Raw genomic sequence first — 10,440 nt, 5'->3', positions numbered from 1 at the left:
TTTGTAAGTACATGGTGCATCTAAGAGGGAGTGAATTAAGTGCTCTAAAATTTTTCTGGTTTTTAGAGATGAATGTTTCTTTATTTCTAGTTTATTGTTAGGGGATAAAAGCAGTAAAGTGCATAAAGTAACAAACATAGGAATTTATTCTAGTTCCCCTCACACTTTGAGAGTACGTTTAGTCTCCTTATCTTTAAGAGATTTCAATATTGTTAGAATTTTGTACAAGCCTAAGCCTAGACTTTTATACACAATCTTCTAACTTAATCACCAAGAAAAAGTGCCTTGTGATTTTACAACACAGGAAAAGAAAACAATCCTTTCTTTTTTCAACTCTTTTGTTTCCAACAATCCTTGACAATAAGGTGTTGATACAAATATCTAAGTTTTCGATAAGAATAAATCTGAATTAGTACGATATAATAAATCCTAACTTGTAGAATTTCGTACCTTTCAAAAATGATATTTCACAATTTATATAAACATGCGTGCTCAAGAACTTTCACTTATCTGAATATGAAAATGATATATGAAGTTCTTGAAATATGACAATATATAGAAGCAGGGAAAAAATACTCAGGAAAAATGAATTTGAAAGAGGGTGAATTCAAATAATGAAAAATAAAAATTATTTATGTGCACCTTACAGCTTTTCATTCAAATTATAACTCTTGAAAAAATCATGATTACATATGAGTTTGAATGGATGGTCACAAGAAATAGGTTCCATGAAGAGATGTTTCAAGTTCGGTATTTTTTTAAGAAAAAGAACAGTGCCAATCGATTGAGATAGGGGGCGATCAATTGCATCTTTGAGAAATTTGAAATTTAGAATTATGTCAATCAATTTTAAGGACCATGCAATTGTTAGGTGGACACGTATTAGTGTTTGTTTTTGTCTATTGTTTTATTAGTCTGTTTGAATAAGACCTATTCTTTAGGAGAAATAGGGTTTGTTACTTATTTTACTACTCTGTAGGCATGTAAAGAGTAGAGTTGGTTACTTATTTTTGTTTGTAAGATGGCTATATATTAGCCACTGATTAATCGAATAAAATACATTCCTCCACATACTTTTGCAGCTCTGTTAAAATCTGATTTCCAACATTTGGTATTGGGAGCTTTCAAAAGGGGTTGACTAAATAGGAGTGTGAGAGTGAGTGAAGCATGACAAACTCTGAGAAATTTGTGACTCCAAGATTTGACGGCCATTACGATCATTGTTCGATATTGATGGAGAATTTCTTGAGGAGCAAAGAGATGTGGAACCTGGTGGATGAAGGTATTCCAGCACCAGCAATCCGGACTTCGGCGGCAAGTGAGGCTCAGAGGAAAAGTGTCGAAGAAACAAAACTCAAAGATCTGAAAGTTAAAAACTATCTCTTTCAAGCAATTGACAGAGAGATCATGGAAACCATTCTTGACAAAAGAACATCAAAGGCAATATGGGATTCGATGAAACAGAAGTACAAGGGATCAACCAAAGTAAAGAGAGCGCAGCTGCAGGCATTGAGGAAGGAGTTTGAAATGCTGGTTATGAAAGAAGGAGAAAAGATCGATAGCTTCATTTCATGAACCCTCATGGTTGTAAATAAAATGAAAGTGAATGGAGAAGATATGAAGCAAAGCACAATGGTGGGTAAGATTTTGAGATCTTTGACTCCCAAGTTCAATTATGTTGTATGTTCAATTGAGGAGTCAAATGACATAGATACTATGACTATTGATGAACCCCATGGAAGTTTACTTGTTCAAGAGCAAAGAATGCATGGGAATCAGGAGGAAGAACAAGCATTAAGAATTTCTTATGACGACAAGCCACGACGGGGCAGAGGCTCATTCCGAGGGGGTCGAAGTAGAGGAAGAGGGAGGTCATCTATGAATAAAGCCACTGTAGAATGTTTCAAATGTCATCAGTTGGGACACTTTCAATATGAGTGTCCTGATTGGGAGAAACAGGCAAACTATGCTGAATATGTAGAAGAAGGAGAAGAGGTTTTGTTGATGTCTTATGTTGATGCTGATCAAACCAAAATAGAAGAAGCTTGGTTTCTTGACTCTGGGTGTTCGAATCACATGACCGAAAATAAAGAATGGTTATCGGAGCTAGAGGAAGGATTTAAACAAACTGTGAAGCTTGGGAATGACACTAGAATGGCTGTGGTAGCTAAAGGGGGTGTACGGCTTCAAGTGAACGATATTATTCAGGTAATCTCAAATGTTTTTTACATACCTGAGTTGAAAAGTAATTTGTTGAGCATAGGGCAACTTCAGGAGAAGGGTTTTGCTATTATAATTCAACAAGGGACTTGTAAAGTTTATCACCCTAAAAGAGGGTTAATTATGCAAACTAACATGAGTGGAAATAGAATGTTTTATATGGTAGCATCTATGGCAGCAAAAGAAAATTCGATGTGTCTTCAGGGTGAACTTTCCTCTAAGAAAGAATCACACCTGTGGCATCGTCGATTTGGCCATCTGAATTACACAGGATTAAGAACACTTGCATACAAGAAAATGATAGACGGTGTGCCGCTGCTCAAAGTTCCAAAAAAATTATGTGAAACTTGTTTGGTTGGCAAACAGCATAGAGGATCCTTCCCAAAACAAAGTTCTTGGAGAGCATCAAAGCAACTTCAACTCGTGCATTCTGATTTGTGTGGGCCTATCAAACCTGCTTCCAACAGTAACAAAAGGTATATCATTAGTTTCATTGATGATTTTTCACGTAAAACCTGGGTTTATTTTTTACATGAAAAATCAGAAGCCTTTAGTGCATTCAAGAATTTCAAAGCATTTATTGAAAAAGAGGCTGGTGCATATATAACTTGTTTGAGAACAGACAGAGGAGATGAGTTTAACTCAAATGAATTTGGAGAATTTTGTAAATCTCATGGTATAAGCAGGCAACTGATAGCAGCATACACTCCACAACAGAACGGAGTTGCCGAATGAAAGAACGGAACAATCATGAATGTAGTACGTTCAATATTAGCTGATAAGAAAGTTCCAAAAGTGCTTTGGCTAGAAGTTGTAAATTGGTGTGTTCATGTTCAAAATAGGAGCCTGACCGCAGCGATAAAAGAGAAAACTCCAGAGGAAGCATGGAGTGGAGTGAAACCAACAGCAACTTATTTTCGGGTGTTCGGTTGCATAGCACACGCTCATATTCCAGACCAAAAGAGGAGCAATTTAGATGCCAAAAGCAAGAAGTGTGTATTCATAGGTGTTAGCAATGAATCCAAGGCCTATAGATTATATGATCCAACCACTAAGAAGATCATCATCAGCAACGATGTTCAATTTGAAGAAGAGGAGAGCTGGGATTGGGGAAAAACTGAAGAAGAACTTAATTTGGATGTGCTAGAAGATGATAATGAAAGTGAAAAAGAGCATGTCGGCGAGGATAATATTGAGGAGGTCATGGGCAGAAATACTACTTCTGATTATTCACCACAAAATGAAGAAAACATTCAAGAAGTTGCAGATGAAGGGAGGGGTGAAAGAGTCAGAACAAAACCGGTATGGATGGCGGACTATGAAATAGGAGAAGGTCTCTCAGAAGAAGAAGAAGAAGATATGCATGCAATGATGATGGTAACAGAGAATGATCCATTTTCATTTGCAGAGGCAGTCAAAAGCAAGAAGTGGAAAGAGGCTATGGAAGCAGAAATGAAAGCTATAGAGAAGAACCAAACATGGGAATTGATGGATTTTCCTAAGGATGCCAAGCCTATTGGAGTTAGGTGGGTCTTTAAGACCAAACTTAATGAAAATGGGGATGTCGAGAAACATAAAGCGAGATTGGTAACTAAGGGTTATGCACAACGGTATGGAGTTGATTACACCGAAGTATTTGCACCAGTGGCAAGGCTCGATACCATTCGAACAATACTTGCAGTAGCAGCACAGTGTGGCTGGGAGGTTTTTCAGCTTGACGTAAAAAGTGCTTTCCTTCTTGGTGAACTCGAGGAGGAAGTATTTGTACAACAACCTGAAGGGTTTGTTAAGAAGGGAGAAGAATGGAAGTTTTACAAGCTAAAAAAGGCTCTATGTGGCCTTAAGCAAGCGCCAAGGGCGTGGTACAACAAAATTGAGGCTTACTTTCTGCGTGAAGGCTTCGAGAAATGTTCCAGTGAGCATACTTTGTTCACCAAGTCAAAAGGAGGTAAAATTTTAATAATTAGCCTTTATGTAGATGACTTAATTTTTACTGGAAGTGATGTGAGCATGTGTATGGAATTTAAAAAGTCAATGATGATAGAGTTTGATATGTCTGACTTAGGAAGAATGAGACACTTCCTTGGAATGGAAGTGCTTCAAAATTCAAATGGTATTTTTATTTGTCAAAGAAGGTATGCATGAGAAGTGTTAGCAAGATTTGAAATGGAAAATCACAATAGTGTGAAAAATCCAATTGTACCAGGAACAAAGTTGTCAAAGGATGAAGGAGGAACTAAAGTTGATGCAACATTATTCAAACAAATGGTTAGAAGTCTCATGTATTTAACTATAACTCGTCCTTACTTAATGTATGGTGTAAGTCTCATAAGCAGGTACATGTCTAGACCAACCATGTCACATTGGTTGGCAGCCAAAAGAATTTTGAGGTATTTAAAGGGGACAACTGAGCTAGGCATTTTCTACACAAAGAATGAAGGTTGTTCAAAACTCTTAGCATTCACAGATAGTGGCTATGCGGGTGATCTTGATGATAGAAGAAGTACATTTGGATATGTGTTCATGATAGGAACTGGAGCTGTATCATGGTCATCAAAGAAACGGCATGTGGTGACTTTATCAACTACCGAGGCCGAATACATCGCAGCAGCTTTATGTGCATGTCAGTGTATATGGCTAAAGAGAATCTTGAGAAAGATTGGAGTGGAGCAGGTTGAAGGAACTATAATTCAATGTGACAGCAGCTCTGCCATTCAGTTGGCTAAGAATCCGGTCTTTCACGGAAAAAATAAGCATATTCATGTGCGGTTTCATTTTTTAAGGGATTTAGTGAATGAAGGTGTTGTAGAATTAAAGTACTGCAACTCACAGGAGCAAGTAGCAGACTTGATGACAAAACCACTCAAACTTGAACAGTTTGAAAAACTCCGTGGTATGCTTGGAATGGTTAGTGCGTCGGATTTAAACTAAAATACATGTGTTTTAGTTTAAGGGAGAGAATGTTAGGTGGACACGTATTAGTGTTTTAGTATTTGTTTTAGTCTACTGTTTTATTAGTCTATTTGAATAAGACCTATTCTTTAGGAGAAATAGGGTTTGTTACTTATTTTACTACTCTGTAGACATGTTAAGAGTAGAGTTGGTTATTTCCTTTTGTTTGTAAGATGACTATATATTAGCCACTGATTAATCGAATAAAATACATTCCTCCACTTACTTTTGTAGCTCTGTTAAAATCTGATTTCCAACAGCAATCGATTGATGCAAATAAAAAAAATTTGAAAAATAAATGATGGAAAATGATTGTCGTGTCCACCAACCGATTGTTTGGCTTTAAAATTTCCAAAAATACATGGAGGATATCGATTGTCATGGCCTTGCAATTGATTGCTTGGTTTGAAATTTGAATATTTTTAAAAGGAAAGTTATGCAAAATATTGTCTTAGTAAAAAAATGCAATGCCATGATTTTTAATGAAAATGTCTTGGATTGATTTTATATGTTTGAGCACTTAACATATATAATCACGAGATAGCATATTATACCATGTTTGCTTTATTATCCATAACTTAATCATTTGAGAAGTTTCTTCATTCTTTATCACTTGATAATGTCTTCACTATCTTGATTGTCTTCATCAAAACATCTTCATTGATGGCTTGAATTTATATTCTCCCTTTTTCTTTTTTTTTATGTTGACAAATCATTATATGATTGTTGCGCTTGCTTGACAAGAATTTGAAAATTCAAAAATTCCCTCTAAGTTGGATGACTCCCCCTTACTATATGCGTCTTTCAAAGGATGAATTCATAGAAGTTATTATGAATCTAGAGAGATAAAAACAAGCAACACAAGTAATCTAGATACACCTTTCTTCTCATTATGACATGATAAAACAGAAGCGAAAGATGAGTAAAGTAACATAAAAATTAAGAATAAACACGCATAACAATGGAAAATAATAATAAGATTTTACTTAATGAAAACAAAGTGCATAACCATAATATTACACATATAGTACAAAAGTGAAACATAATTCAAAGTAGAATAGAACATAAACTAAAAGTAGCCATTAAAAGTCTTAGAACATAGAAAGACTAAACAATATTAAAATTTAAACAAAAAATAACATAGAGACAAAGAGACAAAGACTAAAATTGTTCATCATTCATGAAGTCTTGGTCAAAATTGTCTAGGTTCTAAAGGTTGTCTTGGTTGTTGAAATTTTGTTGGTTTCCAAAGTCTTATTGGTTCAAGGGATCTTGATTGAATTGTTGCATGTTTACTTGATCTTCTTGTGGTTGGTAATGGGGGTAATGATATAGTGGAACTTGGTACGGGGAAATATTCATGTTTAAGTAGAGGTATGAGAATTTTTTGTTAATAGATGTGTTAAAGCATGCCATGTAGTCAAGAAGTTGGTGATTTAATGGTTGCTCTTGGTTTGTTGGAGGAGGATCTTGAACATCTTAACTAATGTAAGTGATATATTTCTTATTTGAATCACAGTCTACTCCCATCTTAATGTTACACATCTTATTATAAATCACATTATCTCCCATCGTAACATGTTTTTCATTTGAAAAATTTACACCAAAATATGCTATAATTTTTTATATAAAGCAAGCATAGGGAAGTTCAATTTCATATTGATTGTATAAGGGGAAACGGTTGAATGATTGACCAATGATTTAAAATATTGAAAAAGTATTGAATTTTTTTTATACAATGACAATCGATTGTCACAATATAGTAATTGATTGTGTAAAACAAGTGCTAGCTACCAACTTATCAAATTTACACTCTCCATCCATATTAATCGATTAAAATTATTGAGCAATTGATTATAATGAAGGTTCGGGAATGCATGAATGGATTATTTGTGATGTTGATTTTACTTGTGTTGTCACATATTAATGGAATGCATTTAAGATCAAGTCCGTAATCTGGAAGTTGTTGCTAAAGTCATAGAATTTGAGTAGAACAACTACATGCTACTATGTATTCTGCTTCTGTGGTGCTAAGAGCAACACATGCTTGTTTCTTAGAAGACCAAGAAACTAATGCATTTCATAGGATGTGGCAAGTTCCGCTCGTGACTTTTCTATTAGTTTTACAACCTGCATAATTCGAGTCAAAATAACTAACTAAATCATATATATACTACCTTTTTGATCCCATAGCTCAACATTTTTTGTTCCTTTCAGATACTTCATGATCCTTTTCACGGCCGTGAGATGAGATTCCTTTGGATTTGTTTGAAAGCATGCAAAAATACAAACACTAAACATAATGTCAAGATGATTTTCCGTCAAATAAAGTAACGAACCATTCATACCTCGATATTTAGTGATATCAATCGAAACACCGGATTCATCTTGATCTACATATGTTTTGGAGCCCATTGGAGTAACCATCTCTTTGCAATTATCCATATTGAACCTTTTCAATAATTCTTTGCAATACTTGGATTGGTTGATGAAAATGCCATTCTTTAACTGCTTAATTTGTAGTCCAATAAAATAGTTCATCTTACTTATCATGGACATCTCAAATTCTCCTTGCATGATCAATGAAAATTCTTCACATAGATCTTTGTTTGTTGATCTGAATATGATGTCATCGATGTATACTTGAACCAATAAAGTATGACTTTGATATTCTTAATAAACAAAGTATTTTCAAACCCCCATTGGTTGGTCTAGTGGTGGAGGCTTGGGTATTGAGAGTGTGCTCCTCTCAAGGTCCTGAGTTCGAATCGAGCTACGTGCTAACAATCCTTGTGTTGGGCTAGTCCATACATAGTTCTACTCTGGCTTTAAATGGGGCCCCCGCTAGTGGGCGGTGGGATTGGTCCTCTTGGATTAGTCTGTCGCAAGGCCTAATACCAAGTTTTCAATAAAAAAGAAATTTACCTTTTTCAAATCCTCTTTCACATAGAAAGTTGCTAAGTCAATCATACCATACTCTTGGTGCTTGCTTCAAGCCATAAAGAGTCTTTCTCAACTTAAAGACATATGAAGGATTCTTGAAGTCTTCGAAACCAGAAGGTTGTTTGACATAGACTTCTTCATTGATGTATCTATTCAAGAAGGCACTCTTGACATCCATTCTGAATAACTTAAAATTTAATGAACAAGCATAAGCAAGTAATAAACGAATAGCTTCTAACCTTGCAACCAGAGCATACGTTTCTTCAAAGTTGATTCCTTATTCTTGATTGTAGCCTTGAGCCACCAATCTTGCTTTGTTTCAAACAATTATACCATTCTCGTCAAGTTTGTTCTTAAACACCCATCTGGTACCTATGATATGCTTACCACTTGGCCTAGAAATAAGTTCCCAAACCTGATTCCTTTCGAATTGATTTAATTCTTATCGCATGGTAAGAGTCCATTGGTCGTCTCCTAAGGCTTCATCAATTTTTGAAGGTTCTATTTGAGAGACAAATGCCATATTCAAGAAAGCATATTTGAGATTTAGCCTTGTTGAAAATATTTTACTTATGTTACTAATTACTTTGTCAATAGTGTGATCACGATGGGTTCTCCATTATTGAGGAAGATCACTTTGATTTTGCTCTTGTTGAATGGTTTGCTCTTTGTGTTCCAATTGATCAACTTTGTCATTTTTGGAAACGTCTTCCATAGGAACTTCTAAAAATTCAGCATTATCATCACAAACAACTATGTCATCCTTAGAGGTGTTAGATTCATCAAAAGAAACATGCATTGATTCTTCAATAGTTAAAGTTCTTTTATTATAAATTCTATAAGCCTTACTAGTGAGAGACTAACCTATAAATATACCTTCGTTGGATTTCTCGTCAAACTTACTAAGGTTGTCTTTGTCATTGTTAAGGATAAAGCACTTGCATCCAAAGATGTGAAAGTGAGCAATGCTTGGCTTTCTTCCTCTGAAAAGTTCATATGGAGTCTTTTTTAAGATTGGTCTAATGATAACTCGATTGCTTACATAACATGTCGTGCTAATCGAATCCGCCTAAAATTATTTTGGTAGATTTGAGCCACTCAACATAGTTCTTGCAAGTTCAACTAGAGATCGATTCTTTCTTTCAACCACTCCATTTTTTTGTGGAGTCCTTAGTGCTGAAAATTTATAAAAGATTCCATGTTCTTCACGAAACTCTTCAAATGATGCATTTTGGAAATCTCCACAATGGCCAATTCTAATTGATGCAATCTTTAGTGATTTTCATTTTGTACTTGCTTTGCATACTTCTTGAATGCCTTAAAAGTGACGATTTTCTGCACAAGAAATAATGTCCATGAATATCTAGAAAAGTCATCAACAATAACTAGATCATATACATTACCTCAAAAGCTTCTTGTTCTTGATGGACCAAACAAGTTCATGTGCAACAATTAAATTGGCCTTGTAGTATATACCACATTCTTTGGCTTGAAAGTTGATTTGGTTTGATTCCCTTTTTGACATGCATCACATAACTTATCTTTGACAAACTTTACCTTTGGTAAACCAATGACAAGATTGCGCTTGAATAGTTTGTTTAAATGTTTCAAATGAATATGGGCTACTCTTTTATGCCAAATCCATGAGTTGTTGTTGCTTACCATAAGACATTTTACTTTCAAAGATAGAGCATCTAAATAAATCATGAAAATAATATTAATTCTTTTACCTTTGAGTTTTACCTAATGAGTGGTTTCATCTTCAATCAAGCATTCATCCTTGGTGAGTTTGATTTTGAAGCCTTTGTCACAAAGTTGGCTTATACTTATAAGGTTGTGCTTTAGTCCTTCAACATAAAGTACATCTTCAATGGATGTGAAAGGTGGTGCTCCAACTTTTCTTATGACAAGAATTTTTCCTTTGTTGTTGTCTCCATATGGGACATATCCATTGGCCTTTAGAACAAGAAATGAAATTTTGTTTATATCTCCCATCATATGCTTAGAACAACCACTATCAAGATATCATAGATTTATAGTGGTCTTCAAGCAAACCTACAAAAAAAACTAAGTTTTGTTAGGTACCCGACGTGCCTTAGGTCCTTCGTAATTAGTTCCTTTCTTGACCCACACATAATACCCACTACCAACACTATAGTTCCTTAAATAGCAAGCATTAGGTGTGAGACTAGGGTTTCTTCAAAAAATCCATGAAACTCTACTGACCATAAAACCGAACCGAACCGTTGTTAAAAAAGTGAATTGTTCCCTTTGGTTAATGAACCGAACCACAATTTATCAAACAGTTCAATAACTGTACCGAAC

This window comes from Vicia villosa, unplaced genomic scaffold (assembly GCF_029867415.1).
Source record: "Vicia villosa cultivar HV-30 ecotype Madison, WI unplaced genomic scaffold, Vvil1.0 ctg.000326F_1_1, whole genome shotgun sequence".
NCBI classification, from domain to species: Eukaryota; Viridiplantae; Streptophyta; class Magnoliopsida; order Fabales; family Fabaceae; genus Vicia; species Vicia villosa.
The sequence above is the reverse complement of the archived record's forward strand: the minus strand, read 5'-3'. Positions refer to the sequence as shown.